General features: G+C 43.2%; 1 protein-coding gene across 1 annotated transcript in view; it reads right to left on the reverse strand.

The window, feature by feature from the left end:
* The window catches only part of LOC124595221 (large neutral amino acids transporter small subunit 1), a 360,642-nt gene that overhangs the window by 285,743 nt on the left and 61,733 nt on the right, over positions 1–13,166 (reverse strand). The gene's annotated exons all lie outside the window — the stretch shown is intronic.

The following is a 13,166-nucleotide window of genomic DNA, read 5'->3' on the forward strand; positions in this document are numbered from 1 at the left end:
CGTTAACTTTTTTGCGTGTTAATCTTGGTTTTCCCGCTTCATATCGTGGAGCAAATGGTTATGGTGCTTACTAAAAACTGGTCACTATGTTGGTTGAATTTTTACAATAGTGATGATGAAAGCTTCTATGTCTATATAAACGGTCAACATCAGTTTTTCGACATTGGCGCTGCATTCCCGTGCACTTCCACCTTCACCAACCAAGTACTTAGACTGCGGCTACGGTATTTTGTAATGACGCGTTCACGTTTCATCAATTGTCACAGAAGGTCGTCTTACGTCTTCAGATGATACCTCTGCTTATAAAAAAATGATTTTGAAATGTCATCACTAGAACGTATTTCGCGCAGATTCGAGAAACATAGAATGTGTCGTGCCCTAAGTTTCTCTAAAGAGCAAAACTTCACTCATGATAGTGCGTATTACACGCGCAAAGTTGACACTCGGCGCGGTGGATGATGTGAGCGACCGTAAATGTATTTCCCATTTACAGTCGCTGCCATCAGCCACCGCACCGAGTGTCAACTTTATTTGCGCGAACAATAAACGTTCATATGAAATGACTGCCATTGCAACAATGTCACGAATTTAAATGTAGTTGTTTTCTTTCGCGATACCACGCAATTTTCGTACATTTTTTCTTGAATAACTCCATCGGACTCTAGAAAGCGTAAAATCTGCGGTGTTCGATCGAACATGTTAATTGTGACCAGTATTGAAGAATCTACAACTTCCATCAGATTTCTTCATGATAGCGGGAAATTCGAAACCGAAAGAAGAGTTGGACAAGGATCTTCCGTATCAACAAAACTACAATCAGAAGCTCAGAGAACCTGAAATTGGGGAAACGAAGAACGAGTACGTGTTAACCGAACTTATCTGGACCATATTCGTTTTTCAAATGTCACGTTTCAATAACTTGGTCTGAAAATCAGTTACAATAAGTTACGGTTTATAGTTAGTTATTTCCTTTTTCTACCGAATGATTTTATGGTATATTTCGTAATATGTCTCCCATTAGCACCTCATAGCTGCACTTACTCTTCCTCTCTGACTTGGGTCACGTAGATGTCACTTCGCCGTCTATAGGAAATTGTTTTCAATATGTGTAAGCTACGTTCTGTTCTCTATTAGATGAGCGCATTGTCCGCTCATTTGTGGAAAGGTAATGCGAACTTTTATTAACGTTGCAATACTTGGTAAAAGCTGAACTTTAGGAAGATCTGTGTGGGTTCCGGAGAAATGTAGGAACACGCGAGGCAATACTGACCTTACGACCTATCTTAGAAGATCAACTGAAGAAAGGCAAACCTACGATTATAGTATCTGTAGACTTGTAGGAAGCTTTTGACAATGTTGACTGCCATACATTCTTGGAGATTCTGCGGTTAGCATGGGTAAAATACAGGGAAGGGAAGGTTTTTTTACAGCTTGTACGGCTGCCAGCCGCTGTTACAAGAGTGAGAGGACACGAAGGACGTAGTACTTGGAAAGAAAGTCAGATAGCAGCAGTAAACGAAATCACAGTGAAAACTGGAAAGGGCATCAAAGTTCGGGCAGAATAAATAAAAACTTCAATGTTTGCCGATAACATCGCAACTCTCTCAGGGCGCCGCGAAAAGCATCTACGAAAAAGAAGGATTTGTTAACATCGAATATAAATTTAAGTGTTTGGAAGACTTTTCTGAAGACATTTGTATGGAGTATAGGTTTGCTCGGAACAAAAACGTGGACAATAAGCACTTCAGAGCAAAACAGAAGCTTTTGAAATGTGGAGCTAGCGAATAATGTTGAAGATTAGAGGGGCAAATCGAATAAGTAATAAAGAGATAACAGAACAGAACTAGGGAAAAAAATCTATGGCTCAATTTTAATAAAACAAGAACCAGTTGTTGGACACATCTTGAGGCCCCAAGGAATTGTCAATTCGTTAACGGAGGTGAGTGTCGGGGGTGGGGTGATGAAGGTAAGAAGGTAAAAGCTGTAGAGGGAGACCTAGACCTGAATACAAAGTAAGCCAGTTCCAGTGGATGTAGACTGCAATAGGTATGCAGAGATGAAGTGGCTTGCACAGGATATACTAACGTGGAGAGGTGCATCAAACCAGTCTTCGGACTGAAGACGACAACAACAACAATTTCTGTTATTTTTCTTTTAATTTTTTAATTAAAATATCCGAAAATTTCTCTGCTGAAGCATGTTATCTATAAATAGCATCCATGTGATCTAGACGGGAAACATTTACTGAGGCGCAATAAGGTTGTAGACTCATATTTGGAATTCGTTTCCCTTCAGAACATCCTGGCCCCGCTTGAAACGTATTACTTGGTCCTTCTCCGTCTATGTGCGCCGATGGAAAAAATGTTTAGCGTAGAGTAATAAAATTTTGGGAATACATGTGTCTAGATAACATATTTAAGAGATTAACTAGCATGATCAGAGGTTAATGTAACCGCGAAATAAGCCATTGCAAGTGTGAAATGCTAGCACGTTAACAACAGTTATAATAGCCAGAAAGTTGAATACAATTACGTAAACGTGCATGCACTGTATTGTAAAGTGCCGGATGTCAGTTTGTGGGATAGAGTTCCATGACTGTCGCACTTGCTCTTCATTACGGGGGCGGTTCATGCTGTTTGTGGATGACGCTGTAGTTTTCGTCCGGTGATGTCCTACATGTGCTCGATTGGAGACAGATCTCGTGACCCTGGAGGCCAAGGCAACATGTAGAACTTGTTGGTGTACAACAGAGGCATTTGGGAGAGCGTTATCCTGCTGGGTAACACCCCCTGGAATATTGTTCATGAATGGCATCGCCAGACTGATTCATGAATGGCATCGCCAGACTGACGTACAAATTTGCGTTCATTGTGCTCGGAATAACCACGAGAGTGTTCCTGCTGTTATATGAAATCGCAACTCAAGACCATGACTCCAGGTGTAGGTCCAGTGTGTGCAGCACGCAGACAGACTGGTTCACGGCCCACAACTGGGTTGGGTTGCTTGGGGGGAAGAGACCAAACAGCGAGGTCATCGGTCTCATCGGATTAGGGAAGGACGGGGAAGGAAGTCGGCCGTGCCCTTTCAAAGGAACCATCCCGGCATTTGCCTGGTGAAATCACGGAAAACCTAAATCACGATGGTTCACCATCGTCCTCCCGAATGCGAGTCCAGTGTGTCCTACAATTGGTCTCCTTCTAATCAAAATACGGCCATCATTGGCACCGAGACTGAACCAGCTGTCACCAGAAAGCACAACAGACTTCCGCCCTGCCCTCCAATGAGCTCTCGTTTGATGCCACTGAACCCGCAAATGGCGATAATTTGGGGTCAGTGGAATGCACGCTATCTGGCTCGGTGCTGTTCTTGAAGTAACCTGTTTGCAACAGTTCGTTGTGTCGCTGTGTTGCCAACTGCTGTTCAAATTGCTGCTGCAGATGCGGTGTGACGCGCCGGAGCCATACTCCGAACACCATTGTCTTCCCTCTCGGTAGTGCCATGTAGCCTTCCGCAACCCGGTCTTCTTGCGACCGTAAACCACCGCTGCCACCATCATATACAGTGACTATATTCCTGCCAAGTCTTTCTGCAACATCGCAGAAGGAACATCCAGCTTCTCTTAGCCCTATTACACGACCTCGTTCAAACTCGGTTAAGTGTTGATAATACAGTCTTTGTCGACTTAAGGGGACCACACCCTGCCTATCTAACCCACGTTAATTTAGGCAAGTATTTGACCCATTTCGGAAAAAAACTATTTGATGCAGGCCTTAGTATTTATACTGTATGTTACATGATGCTAATAGAGTCAACTATACTAATATATACTTTATCCATTTTATAGTTTTTAAGAAATACTTTATTAAATTTATTAACAGAAAATATTAAGTTTTTTCTCCAGAAAACATTTTTTTGTAAACTTCCTAATGGGGGAATATTAATGAATGTAGTACCAGAGGTGGCTTTTTATGTTATGCAGAGTCTCTGAAAATTTCATTCTATTTTGCTAATAATCGCCTCTCCGTATGGCTTAAAGTTCACCACACTGTTGTATGCCTTACTGTCACCATCGCCCAAATGTTTGGTGTCCATACGCCTCTTGTTTCTACGGAGCGATGAAATATTTGTTGTACTCCATGAACTTCCATACCACCACTTGTTCCTACAAAATTAGCCACACAGTCGTGTTCTTTATGTTCACTGACATTACAACATTTGCAATATTTAGACATTATCTCCACATCTAACACTTTACCGGAGTCTACACTCGTGGCCGTCACTACTCCATTCAGAGAAGTATGTCTTCTTTTCTGCCAACTTCCATCAAATGCAACTGCAATATCCGAACATCCATCATTTTCTTCCACTGCTTCCCTAGCAGCCAGTTTCATGCTTTCCTCACTGAACTCACATACAGTTTTCTCTAATATTGCAGTCAGTTTTTCAAATTTATTTGGTGGTTGATTTAAGTTCATCACTGAACAAAATGTTCTCCCTGCAGCCATGCCCTTGCCAATGGATCGTAAGGCATAAACTAATATAGTATTGATTTCATAAGGGCAACTTGCATCTGGTTTTGAAGAACTCATAAATGAAATCACAGCTGAGCATTTAGTGCAAATTAAATCCGTAAAAATTTAGAAATTACATCTGATAATATTCTCAAATTTATAATAATGTTCCAGCACCCCTTGACACAGTAAATTCGTTGTAACTCTCTTGAAATGGTGAGAGATTCTTTGATGATGCACTTGTTGAAGAATTACAATTAGAAACATCGTTTCCAGGTGACATAACCTCTTGTACAGAAAACTTTCTAAACTTGTTTCCTCTAAATTGTAGTTTCTTGAAAATGCCTTTACATTTCGTCCAAAACACACGTAAACAAGCTCTGAAAACTTAAGTATAACAACTACTCGCAATCACACTTGAACAAAACTAACCGCATGTTTGAAAGCGTGTTGTTGACAAATAGCGGAAACAAAAGAATACCGATCGTTGCATTCCAAGGATAGCCAACACACTCGGGAATAAAAAAAAATCCCTAACGTGCAATGTAGGGGTTATAAAGATCTAAACTATATGCACAAAAGTGGGTGACAGAAATGTGGGCGTGGCACATGAACACACGTGGTAAGAAAATGCTCTTTAAATGCTAGAAAAAAAAAATTTTTCAGCAAAATCCTTTTCAGAGTAGCTTACTTAAATAAAACCTTTATCTATCGAAATATGATGAAAACTGAAAATCGATTTTTTTCGACCTGAACCACGGTGTGGTCCCCTTAAAGGCATTGTTCACAAACATCAACTCACCACGTCCAGTCTCAAAGGTAACTGAAGTTCCCGTCTGTTACATATTGTATTTAAAGCAAACCTGCTTTGCATCCTCATAGTAGCACTACTAGCGACACTTTTGTGCGACTGGCGCGAAATATGAATAGACAGATGTAGAAACACGCCTACCAACTTTCGTATATGTCGCATAGCTCCTTCTTGGTCTTGCGACTTTTTGCCGTCGGTGCATTGTGACCGAACATTTGGTATTGAAGCACGGTAACGAGTGTAGTGTGCAGGACTTATCTTCGAATGAATGACGCACTGTGTAATGAATTCTTGGGGTGGCTGAGTGTTTAATGCCATCCAACATTAATGCTGAAGCCATATAAAGCTCATAGTTTATTTTACTTATTGAGCTCTTCACATAAACTGCCTCCCATTCATGGGTTTTTTTCACTTACCTCTGTACACATGATATCCTTGAAGGTCACAACCGATTTACTGTACTAGCAACACACTGTGCAACGCCATCACGACTGGATACTCTCCCAGGAATTTTGCGTCTAAAAGCAATGTAGCATCATGATTGGTCGTAGTGTCCAGCTTTACAAAGCTTTCTATATCTACCCAGTCATTGGTTTAAACGACGCCACAACTGTAGAAGTTTGGAATTTTTCCCCCAATTCATAATAAAGACGAAATTTGATGAAAGACAAGTCTTCAGTTATTTCTGACATTTTAGTCGACTTATCTTCACCAGAGACAGTTTCGCACATAGGAGGTTATTGCTGTTGCCTGACCCACACGAACTATTGACGACGTATTTTAGAAGAAGTATGAGTTACTGCGCTCTCGCGAAAAAGTTATAGTAATGGAAGTCATATCTAAGCAAGTGTAATATACAACAGTGCTCTAGCTCATCAGTGGTTGCCTTATAAGAATCATTTCATGACCACAATGTTCAGGTCTTTTACAGTGACTTCTAATGCAAGTTTATTTAAGATTTCATTTCTGCAGTAGACAACATTCCACAGTCGGACACAGCTGAGTTCACTGAGGAGCTAACACAAACAGAATGGTAGCAACTTTCTCCGTCCATGGCTGGACGCCGTTGGATAGCCAAACCCGATCCTAGGCACTTCCAACTTCCACGTGATACTCGCTTAATAGCACCAGCCATGGGTACATGATAACTTAGGCATGTAACGGAAGCTAAGAGATGCTGAGTTGGAATTTTGACATTAACAGACGTAGAAGGTACGGGGTGTGGATTACAAAATATGGGCCACTATTCTCTACAATAACATCTACATAATTACTCCGGAACCTGTTGTACAGTGCGTGACGGGAGTCCCTTGTACCACTCCTAGTGATTTCCTTCCCTGTTACATTCGCAAACGAAGCGAGGGGGAAATGATCGTGTGTATGCCACTGTATGAGCCCTAATCTTTCTTATTTTGGCTTTGCGGTAGTTACTCGAGAAGTGTGTTAGAGACAGCAGAAACTTTATGCAGCGTTTCGCATATGCTGGTTCTCAACACTTCCTGAACAGTGTTTCTTGAAAACAGCGTTTTCTTCCCGATGATGATGATGACTATTACGTGTTTGAAGAGACTGAACATCTATCGGCATCAGTCTCTTATTCAACTCCCACGACAGCATCCTATTTGTCTGCATCTTGAATAAGATATCCTTACAGACGTAGCACCAGCAAGGAATGTGGATGGAGGGGGAAGCAAAACGCCTTACCAGATTTGGTGAAATCATGGAAAAATCAAGTATTGGTGATCGAATGGGAATTTGAATCGCAGTCCTGAGAATACTAGTAAAGTGACTTACCACTCCGCCACCTCGCGCTGTACAGAAACGAAAGAATCTCCAATACGCCACAAGCAAATGATCCTAAGATTCCGCCCGTACCTAAAAAGATCTGACCATCAGCGCGCCACCACAATATTGGAATGTTTTGCACATAATTTTGAGGATATTTATATACATTCAAGAGATTCGATTGTCAGGTCGACATTAATTCGGGACTCGTCAGAGAATTCAACACGTCAGATCGGTGAGCCCTCATCTACAGTGTTCATTTGCCCAGTGCTTTTAGGGATTTGCGCTATCATACTCTTAATGACACAAACACGCACACGCACGCCACACACACACACACACACACACACACACACAGACCCCACGAACCTGCTTCACATCTTCTCCCTTCGTGAGAGCAGGTTCTATGGATTGACATCCTGTGTCCTACTGTTGTTGGCAACTCATAGTGTAGCTGCCTTCTGCAGCCATTCTGGCAGTAAGACGTGCCAATCTTCCATGGTTGTGTCTGCTCCTGGACGAACTTTGCCCTGTTGGTCTTCGTATGTCCCCCCTTGTTTTGTAGATTTTCTGTAGTCTCGAAATCACATTCTAAGACATTTCAATGGTATTCGCAACTTCAGGCTGTGTTTGGTTAGCTTCTATCCTACCAATGACTCATACAGCACAGATTTCGGTAAATGACATTGGTAAAACCTGACACTCTGCCTCTAAAGCTACAATACATAAGCAATGTTACCCACAAACAGTTTAACGGAAACTCCTCTAATAGTGAGTCCTTAATGTTTCCCTGCAATGCTTTCGGCCATCTTGCATTGATACTAAGCGATTGTCTTACAAGCATTCACGAACACGACATTCGTGTCGAGATTACATAATCATAAACCGTTGTATAAATGCGAGACAGAGTACATGTAGTACCCGTTGTTAGTCACTCTCCGTTCTAGTTCACTGTGCATGTAGACCAACGAAACTCCTCCGTGCGCCTCTGCAAGCACATTAATCCCCCTTATCTTATCCACATGATCCTTATAGGCAGTATACAATGGAGACATGGGAATAGCCGGCCGAAGTGGCCGTGCGGTTAAAGGCGCTGCAGTCTGGAACCGCAAGACCGCTACGGTCGCAGGTTCGAATCCTGCCTCGGGCATGGATGTTTGTGTTGTCCTTAGGTTAGTTAGGTTTAACTAGTTCTAAGTTCTAGGGGACTAATGACCTCAGAAGTTGAGTCCCATAGTGCTCAGAGCCATTTGAACCATGGGAATAGCTGCACAATCTTCCTCGCGTACTGCCACTCCAAATTTCTCAATTCAAAACTTGGCCAGAACTTCCCCAGTACGCCCCATATTGTTGTGAATAAAAGGAAGAGAAACTTTCCCAGCCAACGGTTGTTGTGGTTGCATGTTTTCGGACACTTTTCTTCTGGAATGGAGTGCTCGATCTATCTCACTATTCTTAAAAGCTGGTCGCAAGCGATTTAGTTCCTCTTGCAAATAAACTGGCTCACAGATTTTATTAGTCCTGTCCACAAATGTTTTAATAACACCTCTCTTCCGTCTGGGATGCTGTTTCCGCTATATACCTTATGACCTAAGGTCCGATCTGCCCATACCATTACCACAGTATCCAAAATATTGAAACAATCTTTCGGCTCACCAGAACGACAAGTGAACGTTTAAGATCGGCGAAATACTCACGACACCCTTTTGCAACCCCTACAGAGATTAATTCCGCCCGAACAGGCCACGAATGCCCTACGATAGCAACCGGCTTTGAGGAGCATGAAATTACGTGCAGTTGTGGTAATGTTTATACTGGAACAACGAAAAGAAGTGTTAACACCCGCCTAACCGAAAACAAAAGGAACTGCCATCTCGGACACACCGACAAATCGACTGTAGCGGAACATGTTTATGAAGATGGTGATCATAAAATAAAATTTGGTGAGACAAACGTGCTAGCTAATACATCGCATTATTATGCAGGTATGTACAGAGAAGCCACATACATTTATAAACACCACAATAATTTTAACAGAAAAGTAGAAGGCTTAATGTTAGATAAGATATGGCGCTCGATTTTGTACCACGGATGTGACAATCGATAACTTGTCAGTCAGAGATAATTTGACTGTCGACAGCACGTGACGAGTTGTGGCGCCCTCTATGCGCTCTATATAAACGGGATGTCCAGGGCGCAGCAGCCAGTCGTTGGCTCACCTCGGAAGATGTTGCCCGCAGTTGGCAACGAAACGTCAGCAAGAAGAGTTTTTCCTGTTCGGCCACGGCCTCTTAGCCCGGAAGTTTTAATTAATGAAGATACCGGCCGTGAAAGCCTACCCTTTATGATTAGACGTATATATAAGTAACGAACAAAGTTAAAAGAAAGGCAGTCATGCTAATTGATGACTCCTGCTTGCTAAACAACAGCTGCATAGTACATTTTTTATTTTGCTTCTGGGCAAAAAGTTATATACACTCCTGGAAATTGAAACAAGAACACCGTGAATTCATTGTCCCAGGAAGGGGAAACTTTATTGACACATTCCTGGGGTCAGATACATCACATGATCACACTGACAGAACCACAAGCACATAGACACAGGCAACAGAGCATGCACAATGTCGGCACTAGTACAGTGTATATCCACCTTTCGCAGCAATGCAGGCTGCTATTCTCCCATGGAGACGATCGTAGAGATGCTGGATGTAGTCCTGCGGAACGGCTTGCCATGCCATTTCCACCTGGCGCCTCAGTTGGACCAGCGTTCGTGCTGGACGTGCAGACCGCGTGAGACGACGCTTCATCCAGTCCCAAACATGCTCAATGGGGGACAGATCCGGAGATCTTGCTGGCCAGGGTAGTTGACTTACACCTTCTAGAGCACGTTGGGTGGCACGGGATACATGCGGACGTGCATTGTCCTGTTGGAACAGCAAGTTCCCTTGCCGGTCTAGGAATGGTAGAACGATGGGTTCGATGACGGTTTGGATGTACCGTGCACTATTCAGTGTCCCCTCGACGATCACCAGTGGTGTACGGCCAGTGTAGGAGATCGCTCCCCACACCATGATGCCGGGTGTTGGCCCTGTGTGCCTCGGTCGTATGCAGTCCTGATTGTGGCGCTCACCTGCACGGCGCCAAACACGCATACGACCATCATTGGCACCAAGGCAGAAGCGACTCTCATCGCTGAAGACGACACGTCTCCATTCGTCCCTCCATTCACGCCTGTCGCGACACCACTGGAGGCGGGCTGCACGATGTTGGGGCGTGAGCGGAAGACGGCCTAACGGTGTGCGGGACCGTAGCCCAGCTTCATGGAGACGGTTGCGAATGGTCCTCGCCCATACCCCAGGAGCAACAGTGTCCCTAATTTGCTGGGAAGTGGCGGTGCGGTCCCCTACGGCACTGCGTAGGATCCTACGGTCTTGGCGTGCATCCGTGCGTCGCTGCGGTCCGGTCCCAGGTCGACGGGCACGTGCACCTTCCGCCGACCACTGTCGACAACATCGATGTACTGTGGAGACCTCACGCCCCACGTGTTGAGCAATTCGGCGGTACGTCCACCCGGCCTCCCGCATGCCCACTATACGCCCTCGCTCAAAGTCCGTCAACTGCACATACGGTTCACGTCCACGCTGTCGCGGCATGCTACCAGTGTTAAAGACTTCGATGGAGCTCCGTATGCCACGGCAAACTGGCTGACACTGACGGCGGCGGTGCACAAATGCTGCGCAGCTAGCGCCATTCGACGGCCAACACCGCGGTTCCTGGTGTGTCCGCTGTGCCGTGCGTGTGATCATTGCTTGTACAGCCCTCTCGCAGTGTCCGGAGCAAGTATGGTGGGTCTGACACACCGGTGTCAATGTGTTCTTTTTTCCATTTCCAGGAGTGTAGGATGGGAGAGGTGTCATGGCAAATGGGACACACTGTATAGTTAACTTTTATTAGCGGATCTCATGCGTGTTGTTACTGAGTATGTACGTTTTTGGTTTTTATGTGTCCTTATGTTGCTGGCAAACTTCCATTCATTCCTCGACTTAGCTACTAAGTCTGAGAGCAGTTCTTGTAACACTTCCTGCGTTTACATGCACTCGCAAACTCGGATTTCGCAAAATGATTTACCAATACCACTTTTAGATGGTCATGTAAACACTCCAAAATCTATTCTGGACATCCGTTTCTAGCTGCCGGTTTTCCACTTCCACAATCAATTTTCGCTCTCATGTAAACGCACAACCGTTTTCGAAACGTGCTTGGGCTACCAGATTACGTCTTGTTTTCAAAATATTCGACCAATATGGACAGAGTGGTTAATTGTGCAGTGAAGGAGTAGCAGAAATATTAGACTGGGCATGAAGCTGTCTACCTCTGCCATAAGAGATATTGCGATTGTGCTCTCTAAACAAGAAACTGGAACAGCAGTTTTCGAGACACCATATTTAACAGTGCTAGCAAATCCGCTTCAAAGCTTAACATGTAAACATGACAGCGAAGAACGGTTTCCAAAATTCGGTTTTCGTGTTTCGGAAGACGTGATGTATGTAAACGTAGTGACTGCTAAATGGATAGCTTGTTATAAGCAGCGTTATAATAAGTGCTCTCAATTTTATATCATGGTCGCAGGCCTCCAGCCCACTAGTTAAGTTAGCCCTAAGTTGCTCATTTGTTGTTCATCCTTAGTATGTTTTGTTGAGTTCTCTGGATAGTCTTCCCAAGTCCCTTCTGTCATCTGGGTTCCTGTATTTGTGCCAATATTTCCTTGTTGCGTTCTTCAAGTATCTGAGATGCTTTAGTTCATGTCGTCTCACTACGATGCTGAACGTTTCAATTATAATAACTACAGATTTGTCAGTGTTGGTCTTTTACATAAGTACCATATATATGTCTATGAGATTTTCTTTGAAATTAAATACTATTTCAAATTTATTCATTCTCTGGCCGAAAATCACTTAGGAAAGTTAAACTGGCTGTCGAGCTAACGATATTTAGCTTACAGGTGGTCCCTAACAGTTCTTAGATGTTTAAAAAAAGTCATATTTCAGAACAGCCATGATCTGCTGACGAAATATAACTTAATGAACTACTTTCTATCATTTGATCATCTTCAGGTATGGACAGGACACATGAGATACATTTATCATTTAGCCACCGATGCAACGATATATGGTGAATATGCTTACATGTGTTATATTAAGTGCAATAAAGGATATTAATCAAGTTGTATTTCATCAGCAGCTCTTAACGGTTATGAAATATACCCTTTTTTTTCAAATTTAACGCTTCGACGACTACCAGACACTTCGTATCGTCGATTCCCTCCAGAGTTTCACTTTGAACAACGAATGGAATTTTGTGGGGTTCCTGTGATATTGCCACTGGCTGAGAAACCCATTACTGTTGCTGAATCGAATGTTAGAAGTTATGGAGCTCTGGCAGGAATTCAAAGTTTTACGTGCGTTAACTTTTCTTTCAGTTGGCGTTGTACGGCCGATAACATTAAAGACTGAGACCATAAAGCACTCAGTAGATGAGGTAGGGAGTGATTCTTACACAAGTCATCAGCCGAGAACCCATACAGCATTGTTCCTACAGCACTACAGAAAAATTTATTTTTTCGCTGCTTGCTGTCGTCGACTCGGAATACTAATTGTACGCTGCGCAGTAACGCAAAAACACACAATTGCCACGAGCAAGCCGTAAACCAGTCAGTGCTACCAAACAAAGGTGACTACACAATGGTGACGCTTATTTACAGGAGTCTTTCACATCTTTATTTTACTAGAGAGGCGATTCAACCCTTAAGACATGAGACTCGTTTCATCGTAAAATATTTACGATTATTACTGTTGTTTTCAAATTACGACCAACTGTAAGTAGCGAAATTCGTACGGAAGTCTAACAAGTGGACAAAACAATACACCCACGATAGTACAGATCCATTTAAGAATTTTGTTGTCGGATGTGTCTACAACTGATTGACATTGTCCTTACTCCTTGTAATATGTTGTCTATGGAACCACCAACATACCTCTGATACGTTTGGTTGCATTGGT

The sequence above is a fragment of the Schistocerca americana genome, chromosome 2, assembly GCF_021461395.2.
Source record: "Schistocerca americana isolate TAMUIC-IGC-003095 chromosome 2, iqSchAmer2.1, whole genome shotgun sequence".
In the NCBI taxonomy this organism is placed as follows: Eukaryota; Metazoa; Arthropoda; class Insecta; order Orthoptera; family Acrididae; genus Schistocerca; species Schistocerca americana.